General features: G+C 42.3%; 1 long non-coding RNA gene across 1 annotated transcript; it reads right to left on the minus strand.

Annotated features, from left to right (window-relative positions):
• Positions 1-19,217: 19,217 nt before the first annotated feature.
• Positions 19,218-20,408, minus strand: LOC133564959 (uncharacterized). Its single transcript, XR_009809391.1, has 2 exons — positions 20,317-20,408; positions 19,218-19,779 (listed from the first exon to the last, which is right to left on the minus strand). It is a non-coding gene; the product is annotated as an uncharacterized LOC133564959 (long non-coding RNA).
• Positions 20,409-25,302: the final 4,894 nt, after the last annotated feature.

Genomic DNA, 25,302 nt, shown 5'->3' on the forward strand with positions numbered 1-25,302 from the left:
GTTAAACATTTATTATATTTGTACTCATACTGTACATATACATTCACTGTAAAAACATACGTACACACATACTGTACACATACAAGTACATATACAGTCGTGGTCAAAAGTTTACATATACTTGTAAAGAAAATAATGTCATAATGTCAGGTAGTCCACCTCTTTCATTGTCCTATTTAGTCCGTCTAAAGCACCAGTTCCACTAGCACCAAAAAATGCCCAGAGCATAATACCATGCTTGACCAGACCTCACATTTTCTCCTCCAAACATATTGCTGGGTATTGTGGCCAAACAGTTCAGTTTTTGTTTCATCTGACCACATAACTTTCCTCCAGAAGGTATTATCTTTGTCCATGTGATGTCAGATGAAACTAAAATCTAGTTATTTGGCCACAATACCCAGTAATATGTTTGGAGGAGAAAAGGTTAAGACCTCTAATCCCAGGAACACCTTACCTACCATCAAACATGGTGGTGGTAACTATCACTTTTACCATCATATTTGTACATATAATAGTCACTGATGCTGTTCTATTGTTGTTGTTGTTGTTATTGTTCTGGTTACTGTTGTTGTTGTCTCTCTGTCTTATCCACCCTCTTATCCCTGCAATTGTTCTCTTTTTATCTATCTATATCTATATATATATACACACACTTTAGCATGCATTTTGGATCCTTAGAGGACCCTTGAGCACATGTTTTGGCTCCTAAGAGAGCACTTTTACACACATTGTGGCTCCCGGAAGGCACTTTAGCACACATTTTGTCTCCTAAGAGCGTTTTTCAACAACTGGGCCACAAGTGCGTGGGGAAAATTCTTCATCCTCCTCTGGAATTTGCAGGGAGAGCCCTTTGTTACGGCGCATACTAATACTGTCATTCCCTCCGCTGCTGGTGCAGCAAGAAGCTCTCCGATGAGAGTACTGTCGGACCCGCTCCTGCACGCCCCACTCAGACCGTTGCCACATGCCTATAAGGCTGCGGGCAATGTGCAATTGGCGCACATGGATCTGATGAGGCTCGACAGTCTAAGGCCTAACGCAGCCGACGATCCAGCACCAGTAGTTCTCTGTTTACAGTAAGCTTCGCGTCTCTGGCTCCTTTCCTGTGTTTGCCCTCCACATTCCCTTGCTCCTTGTGCTAACTTGTCCCTATTGTTTCCCTGTTCCCACAGTATCCTCTTTCGCCTTGGAAGTGAGCTGTACGCCTCACTTCTCTGGATTTCCCTCTGGACCCTAACTGCCTACCTCGATCCTCGACTTCCCTTGCTTTGAACCCGGACCTCAGCACGCCTCATTATCCATTATCCCGCTTGGATAATGGACCTCTTAATGCTTAGCCCTTTCGGACTCGTTTGCCTCTCCAAACAACTCACACGTACAACAAACTCCTGGTAATACAATCTTGTTTATTCCTGCACATAATCTTGCATGCACACACATAGTAGCATACACATCCCACTCATTCATCATTTCGCGATATTGCCATCATTTTGCTGAAAGGATTTAGTAGAGAACATCGACGATAAAGACGAGCTACTTTTCAATTGACCAAGTCGAGGAGATCTACCTCAATAATATTTTTAATTTATATTTATTTATATATGAAAGAGACATTTTTGTTAACAAGTAAATGGTGTTTAATGATAATATAAGCATGTTTAACACATAGAGATTCCTTTCTTTCATGAAGACAAGAATATAAGTAGGTGTATTTGATTTTGATGACTTGCATTGATTGGAATCAGACAGTGGTGCTGATAACGTCCGCATTCTCAAATGGAGGAGAAAAAAAGTCCTCCTTTCTGTTCAATACCACATGAAAGTGTTTGGATTTGGCATCTCATTTGTCCAACTTGCATATTCCTTTTAAAGACTTTATGAGAGTAGCATATGTGTGTGGCCCTTTAAGTGGCAGCACACAAGCACTGACTTCATTGAGTGTGTGGGCGAGCGAGGAGAGGGAGCGGTCGAGGAGGGTGGGGGAGAAATACATTGGCATCGAACTCCGTAGCTTGCTAGCTTGTGCAAGCTAGCTTTCTGAGACTCTTATTTTGTTAGCACAGGCAGGATGAAGCAGGACTTTTATGGTGAAGACAAGAACTGTGCTGTCGGTCTTTAGAGTTTTGACAGCAGGTACGGCCCAAGAGTCTGTTAAAATAAAAAGTGTTTCTTTCCGTCCGTCCTGTCAGTGATTTTTTTCTTAATAATGAGCTCGCAGCAGCCAGCGTCATCTCACAAGATCCTCGGGTGCCGAGAATGTCAAACAACTGACGAAAGTGAAGTCTTGGTGAAGATTGATAATTGCTCATTGTTATGTCTATTTTTTTAATGCCTGGCTTGTGATCGACTGACACACCCTCCGAGATCGACCGGTAGCTCGTGATCGACGTAATGCCCACCCCTGTTCTAACCACTAGGCCACTGAGTAGGGCCCAGAGAAGCCGGCGGCGTTTCTGGATATTGTTGATAAATGGCTTTCGCATTGCACAGTAGAGCTTTAACTTGCACTTACAGATGTAGCAACAAACTGTATTTAGTGACAGTGGTTTTCTGAAGTGTTCCTGAAACCATGTGGTGATATCCTTTATAGATTGATGTCGGTTTTTTTGATACAGTGCCGTCTGAGGGATCGAAGGTAACGATCATTCAATGTTGGTTTCTGGCCATGCCGCTTACGTGAAGTGATTTCTCCAGATTCTCGGAACGGGCCGCGGGCCAGATTTTGGACGCTGACGGGCTGGAGTTTGGGGACCCCTGTCTTAGACCATCCTTTGACCAATTGTAGTTAAGGCACTGCTCAAAATAGATCAATATTTGGTTAAGAATTTCATAAAGCTGCTGTATATCATTAGATTGTGTACAGATAGTGTGTAATAAAAATGGCATGTGTAAAGTCTTTATGTGATTCATCTCACCTTTCAAGTAGTATAATATTCTAACACTATTCAATTTTCTCTCCCTTTTGTCTCCTGCTCTGCCAATTGTATTGAAGGTCGATGTTAAAAAACAGTTTTATTGGTTTTAAATGTATTTATTAAGAGCAGTTCACTTCTTTTTACACTTGTAAAACGTGTTTTGTATTGGAAATCATCTTTTTGTGTGTGCCTGGTGCCCTATGTGCAGTTTATCGTACAGGTGCAGTATCTAGGTAGGCAAGAGTTAAGAGCGAGAGTGAAGAATTGGCAGTAAAAATGTTTGCCATGTTATCTTATCTTGCTACAGGAGTCATTCCTGGACTGCAACTTTTTCAGGGTTGAATATGGCTGGTTTTGTTGGGATCTGATAGTGATGATGTGCTGTGAATAATATGTGGCTATGGGTGACAACACATTTCTGGAGACATTTGACTCCAAGAGACTTCTACTCTTCGGTTACAGTAAGTGCGGTCTGGAAGTCATGCATCCAAGCAGCAGGTGTACTCATAAAACAGAAAATATAATAAGTAAAAGAAAAGAAAATACTTAATCAGAGTCAAACTCCAGTGCTGAGGATTTTCTAAGCAAATAAAATAATATGCTTGCACAGCACCATTCTTTTAAAATCTTGTATCCTGGTGAACATTGAAGGAATGCCATTCCTGTTCACTCGGCTAACACTCCATCAATCAATCAATGTTTACTTATACAGCCCTAAATCACTAGTGTCTCAAAGGGCTGCACAAACCACTACGACATCCTCGGTAGGCCCACATAAGGGCAAGGAAAACTCACACCCAGTGGGACATCTGTGACAATAATGACCCAGTGGGACGTGGGTGACAATGATGACTATGAGAACCTTGGAGAGGAGGTAAGCAATGGATGTCGAGCGGGTCTAACATGATACTGTGAAAGTTCAATCCATAATGGATCCAACACAGTCGCGGGAGTCCAGTCCAAACCGGATCCAACACAGCAGCGAGAGTCCCGTTCACAGCGGAGCCAGCAGGAAACCATCCCAAGCGGAGGCGGATCAGCAGCGCAGAGATGTCCCCAGCCGATACACAGGCAAGCAGTACATGGCCACCGGATCGGACCGGACCCCCTCCACAAGGGAGAGTGGGACATAGGAGAAAAAGAAAAGAAACGGCAGATCAACTGGTCTAAAAAGGGAGTCTATTTAAAGGCTAGAGTATACAAATGAGTTTTAAGGTGAGACTTAAATGCTTCTACTGAGGTGGCATCTCGAACTGTTACCGGGAGGGCATTCCAGAGTACTGGAGCCCGAAATGAAAAAGCTCTATAGCCCGCAGACTTTTTTTGGGCTTTGGGAATCACTAATAAGCTGGGGTCCTTTGAACGCAGATTTCTTGCCGGGACATATGGTACAATACAATCCGCAAGATAGGATGGAGCTAGACCGTGTAGTATTTTATACGTAAGTAGTAAAACCTTAAAGTCACATCTTAAGTGCACAGGAAGCCAGTGCAGGTGAGCCAGTACAGGCGTAATGTGATCAAACTTTCTTGTTCTTGTCAAAAGTCTAGCAGCCGCATTTTGTACCAACTGTAATCTTTTAATGCTAGACATGGGGAGACCCGAAAATAATACGTTACAATAGTCGAGGCGAGACGTAACAAACGCATGGATAATGATCTCAGCGTCTTTAGTGGACAAAATGGAGCGAATTTTAGCGATATTACGGAGATGAAAGAAGGCCGTTTTAGTAACGCTTTTAATGTGTGCCTCAAAGGAGAGAGTTGGGTCGAAGATAATACCCAGATTCTTTACCGTGTCGCCTTGTTTAGTTGTTTGGTTGTCAAATGTTAGAGTTGTATTATTAAATAGAGTTCGGTGTCTAGCAGGACCGATAATCAGCATTTCCGTTTTTTTGGCGTTGAGTTGCAAAAAGTTAGCGGACATTCATTGTTTAATTTCATTAAGACACGCCTCCAGCTGACTACAATCCGGCGTGTTGGTCAGCTTTAGGGGCATGTAGAGTTGGGTGTCATCAGCATAATAGTGAAAGCTAACACCGTATTTGCGTATGATGTCACCTAGCGGCAGCATGTAGATGCTGAAGAGTGCAGGGCCAAGGACCGAACCCTGGGGAACTCCACACGTTACCTTAACGTAGTCCGAGGTCACATTGTTATGGGAGACACACTGCATCCTATCAGTAAGATAAGAGTTAAACCAAGACAGGGCTAAGTCTGACATAACAATTCGTGTTTTGATACGTTCTTATAAAATATTATGATCGACAGTATCGAAAGCAGCGCTAAGATCGAGGAGCAGCAACATAGATGACGCATCAGAATCCATCGTTAGCAATAGATCATTAGTCATTTTGCGAGGGCTGTCTCCGTGGAGTGATTTGCCCTGAAACCGGATTGAAAGGTTTCACATAGATTGTTAGACGCTAAGTGTTCATTTAACTGCTCCGCAACAATTTTTTCGAGGATTTTTGAAATAAAGGGAAGGTGAGACACCGGTCGATAGTTTACCATGAGGTCAGGATCGAGGTTAGGTCTTTTAAGAAGAGGATGAATAACCACTTTTTTGAATGCTAGGGGAACAGTGCCCGAGGAAAGTGATAAGTTTATAATATTTAGCACTGATGGACCTAATAATACAAAGAGCTCCTTGATCAGTTTCCCAGGAAGAGGATTAAGTAAACATGTTGTTTGTTTTATTCCATTTACACGTTGTAACAATTCCTCTAATGTTATTTCCTCAAAACGAGAGAAACTATTTTGGAGGGCAGTATCCACTACATCCAGCGGCCCAATGGCTGTCTGAGCAAGTCACGTTACCAGGATTTCTTCTAGGTAGGTGTATCCAGAAATGGTCAATGGGGGTCGGGATGGCAACGGCTCCGTACAAGATGCTGTGAGCGTGATTCCTCACTATGTGTTGGTGGTGACAGTGGAATTAGGGAAATCCTTTCCAAACTGCTGTCACTGCAACCAATCCTGATTTATGATCACTGTAGTATTTTTTTGTTGCGGGCCCACATTCTTTGGCCTGGACACTGTTTCCTATCAGTGGTGCTTTTCCTGTCCAGCCCAGCACAGTCCATATGGCGTACAGCCCATCAATGCTGTTGTGGATTTCCTCCAGTAGCTCAATGGCTTTGGAAACATGAGTCTCTTGTCAACAAATTGACAGTTTGCTTCCACTTGAACTTGCACCACAAGTACATTGCAGTCGTTTTCATCAGCCCAGCAAGACAACTCGAGCCCAAAGTCTTGTCTTTTTGGCTACGTTCACACCGCAGGGTCGGATGTCCAATTTATATGAACTTTTTTTGTAGTCTTTCACATTAGGAAAAAAAAAAACATTGTCTAATGCAGGGGTAGGGAACCTATGGCTCGTGAGCCAGATGTGGCTCTTTTGATCACTGCATCTGGCTCTCGGATAAATCTGAGCTGACACTGCTTAACACAATAAGTAATGAATAATTGCACTTGTAATCACAGTGTTAAAAATAATGTACAAAATATAAAACATGCTCATGCATTTGAATCCATCCATCCTTTTACTACCGCACTTGTTCAAGAAGTTGCATTAAAAGGGAACATTATCACAATTTCAGAAGGGTTAAAACCAATAACAATCAGTTCCCAGTGGCTAATTTTATTTCTCGAAGTTTTTTTCAAAATTTTACCCATCATGGAATATCCCAAAAAAAGCTTTAGAGTGCCTTAAGCGATTCAACAGATTACGCATGTATTGAAACGGATGGTTGGAGTGTGGAGGCAGATAGCGAAAACGAAATTGAAGAAGAAACTGAAGCTATTGTGCCATATCACGACAGACAAAGGACGAATTTGGCGATTGCTTTCTAACCAACGATTGCATCTTTTGACCACTAGAGCAACTTAAATCCGTCGATTGGTAAGTGTTTGTTTGGCATTAACTGTGGGTGGAGTGAAAGGCTGGATGCAAATATAGCTACAAATGAGGCATAATGACAGCTAGCCTAAATAGCATGTTAGCATCGATTAGCTGGCAGTCATGCCGTGACCACGTATGTCTGATTAGCACATAACTCAATAACATCAACAAAACTCACCTTTGTGATTTCGTTGACTTTATCGTTGGAAATGCATCTGCTTTGAGTGTCGCAGGATATCCACACATTCTTGCCATCTCTGTGCCTCCGTCGTAGCATAGCTGTTGTCGGTAAAATGTGCAGAACAAAATCTGTCGATTGGTATGTGTTTGTTTGGCATTAAATGTGGATGGAGGGAAAGGCTGGATGCAAATATAGCTACAAATGAGGCATAATGATGCAATATGTACATACAGCTAGCCTAAATAGCATGTTAGCATCGATTATCATAACGTGACCCTCGATATGTCTGATTAGCACACTCCACGTAAGTCAACTTGAATCCGTCCCTGATCGTGTTTTTACACCCTCCGACAACACACCGACGAGGCATAATGTCTCCAAGGTACGGAAAACAGTCGAAAAAACGGAAAATAACAGAGCTGATTTGACTTGGTGTGTGTAATGTGTTTAAGAAAATGGCGGATTGCTTCCCGTTGTAACGTCACGGGTGAAAAGTCATTGCTCCGACAGCAAACAATTGAAAAGCTTTTCAATCGCCAAATTCACCCTTTTAGAGTTCGGAAATCGGTTAAAAAAACATATGGTCTTTTTTCTGCAACATCAAGGTATATATTGACGCTTACATAGGTCTGGTGATAATGTTCCCCTCTACGGGTGAGAAGTAATTTATTTATTATTGGTTATTGTAGGGCTTGCCCTCCTGGGGGTTCTTCAGACCACCAAAAAACCGACATGAGAACCTGTTTCAGGGTTACAATATTGTTTTTTTTTTCAATAAGTCTCTCGGTTGCTTTCCAGCATGTGTCTTTTTCTCTTTGGTTCTCGCTCGCGCTCTGGCTCCAGCCCCAACCCTGTCTCTCCTCCTGGCTGCTGCTTATAAAGAGAGCAACAGGTGATTAGATAACAAAACCCAGGTGGGCTATCTACGCACCAGTCGCTGATTTCGAGGCCGATCCTAGCAACATCCCGCTTCGCTGCAGGCCCGCAGGCCACTCCCCCTCCACAGTTAGCTTCAGAATAACAATGTTATTACAAAGAATAAGAGACCTATTATACTCTAGAAATGTTGGTCTTACTTAAAAATGCACGCTTTTAGTTGTGTTCAGTGTTTAAAAAAATATTATATGGCTCTTACGGAAATACATTTTAAAATATTTAGCTTCTTGGCTCTCAGCCAAAAAGTTTCCCGACCCCTGGTCTAATGTGAACGCAATCCGACCCACATGCAGATATGACACCATGACATTAATGTGCTGCGGTGTTTATGGCTCTAATTCACATAAATCTCAACCCTGGTGCACCGACGACATTATCAAGTATTTTGTGCAATCAACATTTTCTAAACCTAATTATTGCACGTAGAAGTTTAAGAAGAAAACGCGCAAGCATTTTGTTTCTCGCTGTTTGTAAGACATTTTTTCCGACAGCTGTGCCGAAGAGCGTGTGGGCGAGCAGTCAGAGAAAAAGTGGTTGAACATTAACGCCTGTTGTCAACTACAATGGAATCTTGATTTATGAACCCCTCTATTTGGCAACTTTCCGGTTAAGAAACTGTTTCAATGGGCCAAACATGCCTCAGTGTGCAAAACATGTCTCTCTGTGCGAACGCTTCATTCATTAATTTTGTGTCCCACTGGCAGCCAATTTGTGCTTGCTCGTATTGAAAAGATTGAGGAAGCCGGCTTCCTATCACGGCAAGTTTTTAGTCGTGATGAGAGCTGACTTTTTTGGACCATCCGCTTCTTTGCAGAACCTTGGTGAGCTGCTGTGTCCTCTGTCTGCGCTGAGCTTGTGGTTTCGTTGTTTTGACTTGTCAATGAATAGAACATTTATCCATCGTCTCCCTGTTGTGTATCACACGTTACATTGTGTTCAAACAAACCTTCACTAAAATAGGGACTTTGGTCGAGGTTTGAACCAACTATTCATGTTTACGAACCATGTTCAAGAAACGATTACAAACCCCGTTTCCATATGAGTTGGGTAATTGTGTTAGATGTAAATATAAACTGAATAAATGATTTGCAAATCCTTTTCAACCCATATTCAATTGAATACACTAAAAAGACAATATATTTGATGTTCAAACTCATAAACTTTATTTTTTTTTGCAAATAATAATTAACTTAGAATTTCATGGCTGCAACACATGCCAAAGTAGTTGGGAAAGGACATGTTCACCACTGTGTTACATCACCTTTATAAATAAATGTTTGGGAACTGAGGAAACTAATTGTTGAAGCTTTGAAAGTGGAAATTTTTTCCCATTCTTGTTCTATGTAGAGCTTCAGTTGTTCAACAGTCCGGGGTCTCCGCTGTTGTATTTTACGCGTCATAATGTGCCACACATTTTTGATGGGAGACAGGTCTGGACTGCAGGCGGGCCAGGACAGTACCCGCATTCTTTTTTTACGAAGCCACGCTGTTGTAACACTTGTCTTGCTGAAATAAGCAGGGGCGTCCATGATAACTTTGCTTGGAGGACAACATATGTTGCTCCAAAACCTGTATGGACCTTTCAGCATTAATGGTGCCTTCACAGATGTGTAAGTTACCCATGCCTTGGGCACTAATGCACCCCCATACCATCACAGATGCTGGCTTTTGAACTTTGCGACTATAACAATCCGAATGGTTATTTTCCTCTTTGTTCTGGAGGACACCACGTCCTCTGTTTCCAAATATAATTTGAAAGGTGGACTCGTCAGACCACAGAACACCTATCCAATTTGCATCAGTCCATCTTAGATGAGCTCGCTCCCAGCCAAGCCGGCGGCGTTTCAGGATATTGTTTATCCATGGGTTTGGCTTTGCATAGTAGAGTTTTAACTTGCCTTACAGATGTAGCGACCAACTTTAGTTACTGACAGTGGTTTTATGAGGTGTTCTTGAGCCCATGTGGCGATATCCTTTACACACTGATGGGATCAAAAGTCCGTAATATCATCGCTTACGTGCAGTGATTTCTCCAGATTTTCTGAACTTTTTGATGATTTCACGGACCGTAGATGGTAAAATCCCTAAATTCCTTGCAATAGCTCGTTGAGAAATGTTGTTCTAAAACTGTTTGACAATTTGTTTACAAAGTGATGATCCTCGCCCCATCCTTGTTTGTGAATTACTTACCATTTCATGGAAGCTGCTTTTATACCCAATCATGGCACCCACCTGTTCCCAATTAGCTTGCACACCTATGGGATGTTCCATATAAGCGTTTGATGAGCATTCCTCAATTTTATCAGTATTTATTGCCACCATTCCCAACTTCTTTGTCACATGTTGCTGGCATCATTTCCAAAGTTAATGATTATTTGCAAAAAAAAGAATGTTTATCAGTTTGAACATCAAATATGTTGTCTTTGTAGCATATTCAACTGAATATGGGTTGAAAAGGATTTGCAAATCATTGTATTCTGTTTATATTTACATCTAACACAATTTCCCAACTCATATGGAAACGGGGTTTGTAAATTCTTAAATCGAGGTTCCACTGTAATTATTTTGCCACCGTGTATTTTGACGAAGAATTATGACGGTCAATGACATATTGTTCGAATGAACGTGACCCGATCGTTCAGCCTGCAGTCACATAGGATACATATCTGATTTATATTCGCATACGAGGTCAGATTTGAAAAAATCAGAATTGTACTTTTCCCATTGGCCCTGTGCACATTGGCAAAATGTAGTTAATCTGATCATAATTTGGATTAGAACGTTGCTGTGTACATGGACCTTGAAAAAATAAAAAGTTGCGATAAGGATGTGCGTATCCATGCATCACACTCACTTTAAATCACAATACTTTATTTTAACATGCGTAACACATACTGTAAAGAAACGTGGTAAAATAATTTCCACTGTGCACAAACATAATTATCTGCAATTCTGCTTGTCAGACATTGTCACGTTATGTATTTATCAATTTTTCCTTTCCCTTTGCTATGTTTGTTTTACCTCTCTTTGGAAATGGAGCTGTTTTGTACTTTCCATGTTGTGATAAGTACGGGTTTCCGTGCATTTTTATGTTACGACATTCTGTGTACGTGTTTGAGGCTAGCAACATGCACTTGAAGTAGCTGTAAGGCCGTGAATAAAACAGATCCCTTTTTTTTGTTACATCGACACATGACACTCCTGAACATACTGTCAATACTTGGACTATGAGGTGGTTGTTTTCGAGAGAAGCAAGTGAATTTTGACCGCAGATGGCATGAAGGTAAAGACATCTTTTACTTTTAACACTATAACTAAAAACAGGAACAAACAAAAGGCGCGCACAATGACGGTACAACAACTGACTAAGGAAACACAACATGCACAAAGGCAGAAACTATGAACTATAAACAAAAACTTACTTGACATGGAACTGTGAAAGGGACATGGATCATTAGAAAGTGCGTAGCAGGTGGTAGATGGTGATAGGTAGTGATGTTGCCAGGACAAAGAACAGACACAGACCATTTAAATAGCAGTGACAACAAGTGCGAGACATGACAGGTGAAAACTAATGAATTGTTATGGTAACAAAACAAACAAGGAAGTGCAAAAACAGGAAACAATGGAGTCTTAAGCAAAACAGAACATAACTAAACAACACATGATCACAAGGCATGACACATACATTTGCTAGTCTCGGGTTTTAGCGCAACAAACTCAACCGAGTATAACGCTACTTCTGTACGTGTTGAGTGAGGGGAGACAGCAACAAGACGATCGCTTAATTCTGAGATTATTAAATTTAGCCACCCCTCCACCACTAAATCATGGCTGATGTCACAGACATCTACTCAGTGGTCTAGTGGTTAGAGTGTCCGCCCTGAAATCGGTAGATTGTGAGTTCCAGTCCCGTCCAAGTCATACCCATTCATCCATCCATTTTTCTACTGCTTATCCCCTTTGGGGCCGCGGTTTCCCATCTCAGCCACATTCCAAGGACTATAAAAATGGGACCCATTACCTCCCTGCTTGGCACTCAGCATCAAGGGTTAGAATTGGGGGTTAAATCACCAAAAATTATTCCCGGGCGTGGCCACTGCTGCTGCTCACTGCTCACCTCATCTCCCAGGGGGTGATCAAGCGTGATGGATCAAATGCAGAGAATAATTTTGCCACACTTAGTGTGTGTGTGACAATCATGGGTAATTTAACTTTTAACTTTAGCAAGGATAATTTTGACCCGAATTTCAGAAGAAGTGTTTTCATGCACTCCAATCTGACTGGTTATTAGCATAAACCGCCCGTCTCGATCATAAGTAAATTTTGATCTGAACGTTTGTGATCGGGTCAGAATATCCATAATTCTTATTCTGGTTTTTAATCTGATTAATTGTGCCCATGTGCACATAACTACTGACATTGAAAAATCTGATACAGGTCAACTACGGCCAAAAAAGCAAAATAAAAAAATCGATATTGAACTGCAGTGTGAACAAAGCCTTAGTCCCCGGGATTTTATTGCACTGAGGTTTGCCTTGTCCAGTGTGTATTGTTTTCTCCTTCTGCACAACTTTTCCTCCGGGTATTACAAGGCATGTTTTTCCTGTAACACCCTTTGTTTTGCAGCCTTCATTGCCACTTTCTCCTCTGCTCTCCATACAAGCAGATGAAAACAACTCAGACAGTATGTTACCACACTCTCCACTGTTGAATATTTGTTAGTCATGTGATGGGTGATGAGCCCATCACATGTGTGTGTATGTACACACACACACAGGAATCTTCAAACAAAACTATTATTTGTTTCAGCGAGCCTCAGAATGGAGCTGCAGCTCCAGGAGAACGTGTATGGGCCATATTACTCTTCTGATGCTCTCTCGGAACACTGTGCTTAAATATCTTTTACACGAAGACCCCCACTCTTTGTAACTCTAGCCCAGCCTGTTGTTTGGCCAGTTAAACTATTTTGTGTGATCGGTTTGAGTCGGACGACCTCCAACCCCAAACATCTAACCCTATCTGTTGGGGCTTTTTAAGTCTTTATTATTTTCTTTAAATCCAGCTGCTGCTATCCTTTAAATTCCTTCAAGTCAGGGGTGTCAAACTCAAATAGGGACGGCGTGGCGCGGTGGGAGAGTGGCCGTGCGCAACCCGAGGGCCCCTGGTTCAAATCCCACCTAGTACCAACCTCGTCACGTCCGTTGTGTCCTGAGCAAGACACTTCACCCTTGCTCCTGATGAGTGCTGGTTAGCGCCTTGCATGGCAGCTCCCTCCATCAGTGTGTGAATGTGTGTGTGAATGGGTAAATGTGGAAGTAGTGTCAAAGCGCTTTGAGTACCTTGAAGGTAGAAAAGCGCTATACAAGTACAACCCATTTATTTATTTATAAATACAGAGTGGGCCAAAATTTAAAACTGAACAAAGCCAAGGTTGAACAAATTAACCTTTTAAAAGGGACCCAAACAAGTTTTGCAATGACTATTGTACAAGCAAGGCTTAAATCGGGCAGCACGGTGAAACAGTGGTTAGTGCATCTGCCTCACAATACAAAGGTCTTGAATAATCCTGGGTTCAATCCCGGGCTCAGGATCTTTCTGTGTGGAGTCTGCATGTTCTCCCCGTGACTGTGTGGGTTCCCTCCGGGTACTCGGGCTTCCTCCCATGGAAAAGGCAGAGCTTTTATAACGTAATAGTGCAAAATCAACTTTCAAAAAACAAACGAAAAAACATCAGTGGTATATTAAATAAAATGTAATTACAAAAATTAATTCCTCTTTTCTATTTGCAGCCTTCTGAGGTAAATATCAACATTAACTTTTTCCACAGGCTAATAAATTCTAAAATAAAATAAAAATTAGGTGGGCGGGGTTTGGTGGTAGCAGGGGGGTGTATATTGTAGCATTCCGGAAGAGTTAGTGCTGCAAGGGGTTCTGGGTATTTGTTCTGTTGTGTTTATGTTGTGTTACGGTGCAGGTCTTTTTCCGAAATGTGTTTTGTCATTCTTGTTTGGTGTGGGTTCACAGTGTGACGCATATTTATAACAGTGTTAAAGATGTTTATACAGCCATCCTCAGTGTGACCTGTATGGCTGTTGACCAAGTATGTGTGTAAAAGCCGCATATATTATGTTACTTGGCCAGCACGCTGTTTATATGGAGGAAAAGAGGATGTGACGGCATGTTGTAGAGGACAGTGCCTTTAAGGCACGCTCCCAATATTGTTGTCCGGGTGGAAATCGGGAGAATGGTTGCCCAGGAAGATTTTCAGGCACTAAACTTTGGAAGTCTCCCGGGAAAATCATGAGGGTTGGCAAGTATGAGTATCAGCGGTGAATGTGGTGTTACCGGCGGGCCAGCTCTAATGTTAATTTGATATTGCCTCGAGGGCCAAATTAAATTAAACGGCGGGCCAGATTTGGCCCGCGGGCCAGAGTTTGACACCCATGCTCCAAATCCTGGGCGCGAAGGCCCCCCACTCTCTTTAGTGATTGTGAACGACTTGTGCACTTTTGAAGTTAGTAGAATAATCCTCTTAAGGATTCAGTGACCAAATACAAACATATGCTAGCTAAAAATCATATGAGAAAATGCTACATGGTATAATAATTCAACTCAACAGCAGCTTCTTGTCCAGATCGTTCTTCCAAACGACATGCAGGAACTGTAGGCGCTGCAAGACCATTTTTGCAGCCTTGTCTGCCCAGAAACATGTACGGTAGGTGGAGACAGTCTCCACTCCTCCATTCATGATGATTAGTGTCTAGGTCTTTCCATGCTTGTCCTTGATGAGTTATTTAATATTTTGGACATTAAGAATAAAAGTTGTTTCTCTGCCTCCGCCTTGTACTGTAAGTTGTCTAGTGCTCATCATGAATGAGTTCAAACACAGTGGTGTTATCTGCATATTTTAGAATGTGGTTGGTTAGGTGGGTTGGAGAACAGTAGCTCCAACGCAGCCTTGAGAGGATCCAATGGTAAGAGGAGGAATGGCGGCTAAATCTTACAGAATGTGAGCGACTTGACAAAAAGAAGTCAGGTGGGCTTGTTCACCAACATTGTCTGATCTCTGATAGCGAGCTCTTTAAAAAAACATTTGGATATTTAATACATATGAGTAGGGCTGCAACTGTTAATAGGTTGAATCGATTATTAAGATCATTTAATATTATGTTGCTTCGATTGATTTATGAATGTAATCTAATTAAAAAATATCAAATCTGGACCACATGAAATGCCTGGAACTGTCAATATGCAGAAATCGTTTCTGCACAGTCGCTGCAATGCAATGCAATATTTTATTTTCGAAAATATGTGTATTTGTGCACACAAGCCAAAATTGCGATTTTAATGTTAATAATGTGCATTTACTTGAAAAATTAATGAAGGTTACAAGAAGAAGGAAAATCATTGTTTATTTCTAATATTTTTCCTGATATACGCATTAAGGCTATTAAGTGTGTTTTGTCAGATTACTCGATTAATCGAACAAACTTATCACTAGTTTACTAAACAACTAAAATAATCGATAGCTTCATCCCTACGTATGATTATAAAAAAAATAATTAATAACACTAATACTATAATTCCTATACTGTAGTATTACAGTGTAATTTGAAAGCTATACAAAATTGTAATTACTAAAAAAATGTATGCACGACCATGTTGGCAAAAACTAAATAAATATAATGTTGAATGAAGTAATATTTTTCTCCTGGCTATAAATAATAATGTATGGCAGGGGTGTCAAACTCAAATACAGAGTGGGCAAAAATGTAAAACTGAACAATGCCGCGGGCCAAGGTTGAACAAATTAACCTTTTAATAGGGACCCAAACAAGTTTTGCATTGAATATTGAACAAGCAAGGCTTATATAACTTTATAGTGACAAGCAAAATCAAGTTTCAAATTATAATAATAATAATTAAAAAATATTAATGGTATATCAGATAAAATTTAAATAAAAATTGGGGGTGGTCAGGGTTTGGTGGAAGCGGGGGTGTATATTGTAGCGTCCCGGAAGAGTTAGTGCTGCAAGGGTTTCTGGGTATTTCTTCTGTTGTGTTTATGTTCTGTTACGGTGCGGATCTTCTCCCGAAATGTGTTTGTCATTCTTGTTTTTGTGTGGGTTCTCAGTGTGGCGCATATTTGTTACAGTGTTAAAGTTGTATATACGGCCACCCTCAGTGTGACCTGTATGGCTGTTGAGCAAGTATGCCTTGCATTCACGTGTGTGTGTTAAAGCTGCATCTATTATATCACTGTGCTGGCACGTTGTTTGTATGGCGGAAAAGCGGACGTGACGGCAGGCTGTAGAGGACTAAAGGCAGTGCCTTCAAGGCACGTGCCCCAATATTGTTGTCCGGGTGAACTTTAACTCCTCCCACTGGATTTTTCCTAGTTACCAATCAACCTGCCCAGGATTTAAACCCAGTCCTCTTTGATGGGGAGATAGCTGTTTTGACCACTCAGCCATCCTTGGTCTTCTTAAAGGGAGATTTCGGGCCCAAATGATATATTTAATTGAGAACCTGTCTCAGTAAACTATGATATAAAAGCTTAACTCCACCAGTTGAAGCGTTCCTAGTTACCTGATTGATCTGACTGGGATTTGAACCCAGTCCCTTTTGATTGGGAGCGAGCTGTTTAACCATTTTCGGGAGCGGCACTGAACTTCGGGAGTCTCCCGGGAAAATTGTGAGGGTTGACAAGTAATAATATCAGCGGTGAATGCGGTGTCACAGAGACCGGCGGGCCAGCTCTAATCTTAATTTGATATTACCTCAAGGGCCAAATGAAATTAGACGGCGGGCCAAATTTGGCCCGAGGGCCAGAGTTTGACACCCATAATGTAAGGCATGACCCTTGACATCACACCTCTTTTTTGGTCCAAATTCCAAAAAGTGCCGCAATCATTTTGACAATTTAATGCAAACACATACACATCTTACAATGCTCATTTGCATGTTACACACAGCAGATGCAGGAGTTAAATTCCATCCATACATCCATTTTCCACCCGCTTATCCCTTCCGGGGTAAGGGTTGCTGGAGCCTATCCCAGCTGCATTTGGGCAGAAGACGACGTACACTCTGGACAAGTCGACACCGCATCGCAGGGCCAACAACTCAGATAGACAGACAACATTCACACACTCGGGCCAATTTAGTGTTGCCAATCAACCGTTTCCCATGCAGGTGCATGTCTCTGGAAGTGGGAGGAAGCCGGAGTACCCGGAGGGAACCCACGCGGTCACGGGGAGAACATGCAAACTCCACACAGATAAACCCTGAGCTTGAGGATCAAACCCAGGACCTTCTTATTGTGAGGCATTAACCCCTGTTCCACTGTGCTGCCCAAGTTGAATTCTATTTTGATAAACGTACTCACATACACTAATGAACGTACCTAACAAAGAGGTGTGATGTCAAGGGTAATGCCTTACAATGTTAAAAACGGACACTCACTCTGAACATTGTCCGTATTATGATGAGTCTGACCGAGGCATGCAGACCAAACGTTTGCTAATTAACGTGCATGTCAAACAGAAATTTCCATTTAAGAAATTGTGGAGTGGTGATTGGTACCATATTCTGTCAGATCTGTCAGGCGGCGCATAGAGACGACGAAGGTTGACGTGATTTCCGAAATGCAGAATCAACCGACGCTGTCTCACACGAGGCGCCACCTGATAGACTAACCCGACCCCTGACAGAATATAAAGGAACAAAAACAGAAAGCTGGACATCAACAAAGAGCAGACGACGTCCACAAGTTTACTTGACCTCAGCATGGAGAGTGTCAGGCTTTCCCCTGACAGTTTGTCTATGTTTTAGTTTTTTCCTCTGCATTTGTCTGTTTCCTCTGTGTTTAGTATTTCCTGTCTTTAGTTCCTCTCTAGTGCTCTTATTTTGTCAGCTTCCTGTCTTGTTCCCTGAGTGCTGTGTTCCTCCTCAGCTGCGGCTGATTGGCACCTGGCCACACCCGTTACCAATCAGCCCGCGCCTATTAGTACCCGCTTTGTCTTGTGTCAGTTGCTGGATCATTGTATTGTCTTGTTGATGTCACGTCTAGTCGCTCTTGTAATGTGTTATCGCTCCTGTCGTGTCGTACCTTGTCTTTGTAGCGGTAAGCTATATTCAGTTGATGTTGGTAGCTTACTGTTTTTTGTTCCCTGCTTCCGTTTTATTTTTCATTATTCAAGTACGACTTCTGTTTGCCCTTTCGCTACCCGCTAGCTTCCACGCTAAGCTCCTGTTCGTTATTTTCTAGCTCCCAGGCTAGCTCCTTTTGTTTGATTATCCGCCTCGTGCGCGCTTTGTGTTTGTACCCTTTTGGTTTTGTTTTTGTGTTAGTATTTAATTAAATCATGTTTTCTCATTCCATGCCTGCCTCCTTCTCTGCATCTTGGGGTTCGACACCAAATAACTCTGACAGAGAGACCAAAATAAAAGCACGAACATGAACTAAAGCACCAAACACAAGAGAATACTCACAAACTAAAAACAGGGCACAGCCTCATGCAACAGGCTGTGAAAATATTCTGTACATTTATAGGTACAGACCAAAGGCTGTGGGTACTACCAGGTACTGATTCACATAAAATCAAACAGTGCCATAATTTGAAATGGTTTACTGCATGTGACAACACGTTTGGCACTGGCACAAGCCCCAGGTCAGGAAACAAGCTGCCAAGCACTGCCTATAGTAATGTTACAATTTTCGATTCCAACAAAGCCAGAAGGTTCCAAAGTAAGGTTCCACGTTTCAAAATGTGTTTGCTCGATGCTAATTTACATTGAATTTGCCATACACATGCTGCCGATTACACTGAAAAAAATCTGGAGTGCCATTTACTTAAAAAAAGCTAGGTAACAATTTCCACACAGAAATTCTTTGTAACTTTTACTCAGGAAATAGTCAAGTAAAGTTTACTTGCCAGCAATAAATAGTTTTTAGTAAAAAACTCAAGTAAACATTACTAGAGATTTTCTTTCTTAGAGACAAAATGTACTCACTCTTTGATAGTAAATTTTACTTAAAACTGCCTTTGTATCTACTTACAAAACCCTTAAAAAAATGCTTGATTTTCAGGATAATTTAACTAGTTTTTCTTTACTTTATTCGGAGCAATATTTAAGTAATATTTACATAATATTTAGGCTCCCACCTACACCATTATTGTAATATGAATGTATTGTATTTTTTAACATGGCCTACTGTTAATTAAATCAAATGATCTTAACACATCTTCTACAAATATGAAATGATAACACACTTTCAAACAAGAGCACTTTTATTACATTTTCCAGCAGCATTACCAGACAAAACATTATAAAACAGTGATTTTTTGTTTTAGAACATTCACAATAATGCGAACAATTACAGGTAAAAAACCCGATAAAATGTCCTGAATTGTAACTTTTAAGCACAACAGCAAAATATTTCAACAAGTTACATTGACAAGCGTCATGTACTGCTTCCACACACCAAAGAACAGCTATATGCTAGAACAGCATATGTACTCTATGGAAGCACTCACAGTAGAAGTTAATTTCGCAAAGACCGTACCTTGGGCGACATTTTCAAAACATCCAGCTCTAGAAACAGCTTCTGAAACACTACAAATGTATATTTCAGTTTCAGTGGGTAACTCAAGTTCATGGCGTAGATTAAGCCCATGAGCAGAAGGCAAGCCTTTGCCACGGTTTTGCAGTCATCCAGAACCTCTTTTCCTTCGACGATGACTGACACACATGGGCAGGATTGTGGCCTTCCTGTGCTGCATTTCCACTGATGACAAGGATCTTGAGGACATGATGAACTGAGGCACCTACATCCTGTGAATAACACGTGATTCTGTGCTCAGGAGTCAATATTATACACAGCCAGTTCATATAACCTACATATACAGAGGCCACGGCATTGGTTAAGTGCTGGGGAAGTATTTAGGTAACTATTGATTTTATTTTATTTAATCTTTGTCTGGGTTAACCCAGATTTGCACTTTCATTTGTCAGTGTACACTTCAGTCAGAGAGGCAACCATCATTTTTTTCAACAAGATTGTCTAAAAAAATCCAGAAGGTTGTTTGAAATACCATTTTCATACTTTCAAAACATTTGCTTTTCAAACATTTCAGATTCAGAACCAGTTGAAAAATTGGGACACATAGCAATTAATTGCCAATTTAAGTTAATGGCCTAATATTTGTTAATCTGATTACAAATGTTTTTCCTCATGTATAGTGGCACATGTGACTTTTATGGAAATACATTATTATACAAAGGACAGAGGTTATAGTATTAGGTTGGAGATGAGATACATTTACTATGGTGAGAATAATCATCAGAAAATCCCAAATTTTCAAAACGTACCTGGCAGTCTTTGATTAGCTCCTCTCCCGACTCTCGAAGGAACACCATTAGGCAACGTATGATGAGATCTCTTCTGCCTTCAACATATTGCTATAAAACAGAGAAGCAAATTTATTGCAAAGAACATGTATGGGCAAACAGACACACAAAATTCACTATGCCATGTAAAAAGGCAACGTAATTGAATTGGCGTAGCGCAGTGGAAGAGTGGTTGTGCGCAACCCGGGGGTCCCTGGTTCAATCTCCACCTAGTACCAACTTCGTCACGTCTGTTGTGTCCTGCGCAAGACACTTCACCCTTGCTCCTGACGGGTGCTGGTTAGCGCCTAGTGTGTGAATGTGAGTGTGAATGTTGTCTGTCTATCTGTGTTGGCCCTGCGATGAGGTGGCGACTTGTCCAGGGTGTACCCCGCCTTCCGCCCGATTGTAGCTGATATAGGCGCCAGCGCCCCCCGCGACCCCGAAAGGGAATAAGCGGTAGAAAAAGAATGGATGGATGGATGAAAACTACAAAAAAACACAGTCAAACAACTTCTGCATAATTGGTACGAAATTCACTGTATTAACACTTTGTAGGGCTTGGCAAAAGACTGTCTTGGAATTCCAGCTGTGTGCAAAGTCTACTACAGGGGTGTTAAACAATCACGGCTGCAAACAGGTTTAATCCGGTCCACGATATGAATTTTCTAAGCGTAAAAATGAGCTGCAGTTTTTAATGACTACTCTTTGAAACGTGTCCACTGGATGTCGCAACAGCAAGCAAACGGTTTATAGCTGGGCTAAGCAAATATGCCAAGCAAGAGGCACACAGTAAAGTGTGGATGCCACTTTTCTCCTCGACAAATATTAAATGTATAACCTGTCGTCTTGTGCTTGGAACACATCTTGCTTTGGCAACCTCATTGCCCCAAATGTCTCTGTCAATAAAGAGAAAAGTGGATACACAGTGTAACTCAACCCTATTGAATAGTTTCTACTTCTGTTTGTATAGTTCGTTGAGTTAGCACAGGGTTAATGACAAATCACACGACAAATGAGGAATTATACCTCGAAAAGTTTTCATTATTTGGTATCTATTTTGTATTTGTTCAATCCCTAATTGGCCGTGACTTAAAGGGGAACATTATCACCAGACATATGTAAACGTCAATATATACCTTGGTGTTGCAGAAAAAAGACCATATGTTTTTTTAACCGATTTCCGAACTCTAAAAGGGTGAATATGGCGATTTAAACACCTTTCAATTGTTCGTCTGTCGGAGCAATGACCTTTCATCGTGAAGAGACCCGCCATTTTCTCAAACACATTACACGCACCAAGTCAAATCAGCTGTGTTATTTTCCCTTTTTTTGACTGTTTTCCGTTACCTTGGAGACATCATGCCTCGTCCGTGTGTTGTCGGAGGGTGTAACAACAGGAACATAGACGGATTCAAGGTACAACAGTGGTCAAAAGATGCGAAAGTCCCTCGTTTGTTCTGCACACTGTACCGACAACAGCTATGCTACGACAGAGATGGCAGAGATGGCAAGAATGTGTGGATATCCTGCGACACTCACAGCAGATGCATTTCCAACAATAAAGTCAACAAAATCACAAAGGTGAGTTTTGTTGATGTTATTGACTTATGTGGAGTGTGCTAATAAGACATATTTGGTCACGGCATGACTGCAAGCTAATCGATGCTAACATGCTATTTAGGCCAGCTGTATGTACATATTGCATCATTATGCCTCATTTGTAGCTATATTTGCATCCAGCCTTTCCCTCCACCCACATTTAATGCCAAACAAACACATACCAATCGTTGGTTAGAAGGCGATCGCCAAATTCGTCCTCGTTTCCTCCCATGCCGCTGTCTGTCGTGATATGGCTCAAAAGCTTCTGTTTCTTCTTTAATTTCGTTTTCGGTACCTGCCTCCACACTCCAACCATCCGTTTCAATACATGCGTAATCTGTTGAATCGCTTACGACGCTGAAATCCGAGTCTGAATCCGAGCTAATATCGCTATACCTTACTGTACTATCCGCCATGTTTGTTTCTGTGTGGTCACGCTGTGACATCACAGGGTAATGAACGGGTGGATATAACGACGGTTAAATCAGGCACTTTGAAGCCGTTTTTCGGGATATTGTGTGATGGGTAAAATTTTGAGAAAAATTTTGAAAAATAAAAAATACCACTGAGAACTGATTTTTATTGGGTTTTAACCCTTCAGAAATTGTGATAATGTTCCCCTTTAAAGTTTATTGGCTTTTTAAATACACTGAGAAATATTCTAAATATGCCTTTTGTTTTGTGTTTGAAACTGCATCAATTTTTCCCCAAAATTGTTAACTAAGCGTTTTGTCAAGAGGATTATTTGTGATGTGTACATTTTCAGAATGTGGTTGTTTCGTTTTTGGTGAAAGTAAAACAAAGACAATCTGAGGTTGTCTTTGTTTTGAAATTGTTATGCCATGATTTTACCAGTCAGGCCCACTTGGGAATAGATTCTCCTCCATGTGGCTCCTGAGCTAAAATGAGTCTACTATATACTACTATACAGTACTTGGATATGAGACACAGATGTGTTAGAAAACAAGATCACTCAGCAAAGCAAAGCAGAGTGTTGAATGCTCAATCAAAATTAGATTTGTTTTGAAAATAATTAACATTTATTAGCACATTTTAACACTTACAAAAGTACCAAAAATGAGTACCTTTGCATTCCCAGGTACTAGAATTTAGTACTGTATCGAATCAAATATGAAAGCTACCCATCCGTATTATAGAGTGAAACATGTTGAGTTCTATCAGTTGAATACAAAGATTGCAGGGATGTGTGACTGCCAAAACTATCTCAAACATGTTAAAAAATCAAAAATAATAAAATACAAACACATCACACACATCACATGGACATAGATAATATCATAACTGGGCTTGGACATGGATTGTTTCTTCGATGCAGATGAGGATCAACACGAGCGAGGCGTGGACGTGAGTACATAGTTGTTTGTTCAAAACTATAATAAAAAATAAACAACTAAGGGCGCTCACAAGGAAGTACAGACACTTGGCTATGAACAAACAAAAGACTAGCATAAATGCAAAACTACAAACATGAAACAAAAACACTTGCTCGATTGGCATGAATCATAATAAACTATAAACAAAACTAGCACATGGCATAAATACAAAAACTTACACGGCATGGAACTATGGACGAGGGCGTGAAGGATGGAACAGCATGGGTAGGGTGCGTGTGATTGAGAAGATCTCAGGACGAAGACAAGAAAAAGACTGACTTAAATAGCTGTGATGATTAGTGAAAACAGGTGAGGCTGAGAACAGGGACGTGACATGGCAGGTGAAAAGTAATGAGTTGACATGGAAACAAACAAAACCAGGAAGTGCAAAACGTGACTGAATGTCCAAAAACTAAACATAGCATGACCAAAACCAAAACATAACTTACAGTTGTGACAGAGCCCCCCGTTAAAGACAGCTTCTAGATGTCCAAAAACCCCAAAACAAAACTATGATTAAAAGTCATGGGAGGGCGGGAGGGGAACATGGCGGTGGATCGCCAAACCATGTGCCCCCGTATCCATCGGGGAAGAGTCAGGTGGCGGCGACGCGTGGAGGACCGAGGTGGGCGACCCGGGAAGGGCCATATCCGTGGCCGACCCTCTTGGCGTGGCGGACGACCACGTAAAAACCACAACCGTGGCCGACGAGGAGGGCGTGGCGGACGACCACGTAGTGGCCATAATTGTGGCCGATGAGGTCGGCATCTTTGGCGTGGTGGACACCCACGTAACAGCCACATCCGTGGCCAACAAGGAGGCGGGCGCGTCGTTATCGTGGCAGGTGTTGGCGGTCGGCGTGGACTTGGGCTTGGCGGTCGGCGTGGACTTGAGCTTGGCGGTCGGCGTGGACTTGAGCTTGGCGGTCGGCGTGGACTTGAGCTTGGCGGTCGGCGTGGACTTGAGCTTGGCGGTCGGCGTGGACTTGAGCTTGGCGGTCGGCGTGGACTTGAGCTTGGCGGTCGGCGTGGACTTGAGCTTGGCGGTCGACGTGGACTTGGGCTTGGCGGTCGACGTGGACTTGGGCTTGGCGGTCGACGTGGACTTGGGCTTGGCGGTCAACGTGGAGCTGACACTGGCGGCGCTTGGCTACGTGGAGCTGACACTGGCGGCGCTTGGCTACGTGGAGCTGGCACTGGCGGCGCTTGGCTACGTGGAGCTGGCACTGGTGGCGCTTGGCTACGTGGAGCTGGCACTGGCGGCGCTTGGCTGCGTGGAGCTGGAACTGGCGGCGCTTGGCTACGTGGAGCTGGCACTGGCGGCGCTTGGCTACGTGGAGCTGGCACTGGCGGCGCTTGGCTACGTGGAGCTGGCACTGGGGGCGCTTGGCGGCTTGGACTTGGAGGTTGATGTGGACTTGATCTGGGAGCTGGACGTGGACTTGATCTTGGAGCTGGACGTGGACTTGATCTTGGAGCTGGACGTGGCCTTGGTGGCCTAGCTGGAAGCTGCGGCTTAATCGGCCGAAAAACTGGAGGTGGGTGACGTGCTGGTCGCTGTGGCTTGGAACCGCACCGGGCAGAACCAACCCACAAGCTCCCAGCCTCAGCCCCCCCCTCTCAAGGAGTGGCTGCCAGACACTTTCATCATGACATGAAACAGTCTCTTGGGGTGGGTGGAGGGTGGTGAGGCGGAGAGAAGAATCCTCCCCTCCAAATTGTCCATCTTGTACTTTTTTATTTGTCTTGGTTTGATTTTTTGAAAAAAATTATTGTGGCTTGGGGGGGCTTGAGTCCTGGGGGGCATGGCATAAACTTTGGATTTCTTTTGATATTGTGCAGGAAAAAAAAAATTGTGTGCGTTGGGAGGGGAGGAAAAGCCGCACGGAACGAGCCTGTCAGTCAGCGTTGAGGGGCAAGTCCTGCCTTTCCGTCGGGGCGCTCGCGTCCCAGGTGGTGTGTCGTCACCGCGG

The sequence above is a fragment of the Nerophis ophidion genome, linkage group LG13, assembly GCF_033978795.1.
Source record: "Nerophis ophidion isolate RoL-2023_Sa linkage group LG13, RoL_Noph_v1.0, whole genome shotgun sequence".
NCBI classification, from domain to species: domain Eukaryota; kingdom Metazoa; phylum Chordata; class Actinopteri; order Syngnathiformes; family Syngnathidae; genus Nerophis; species Nerophis ophidion.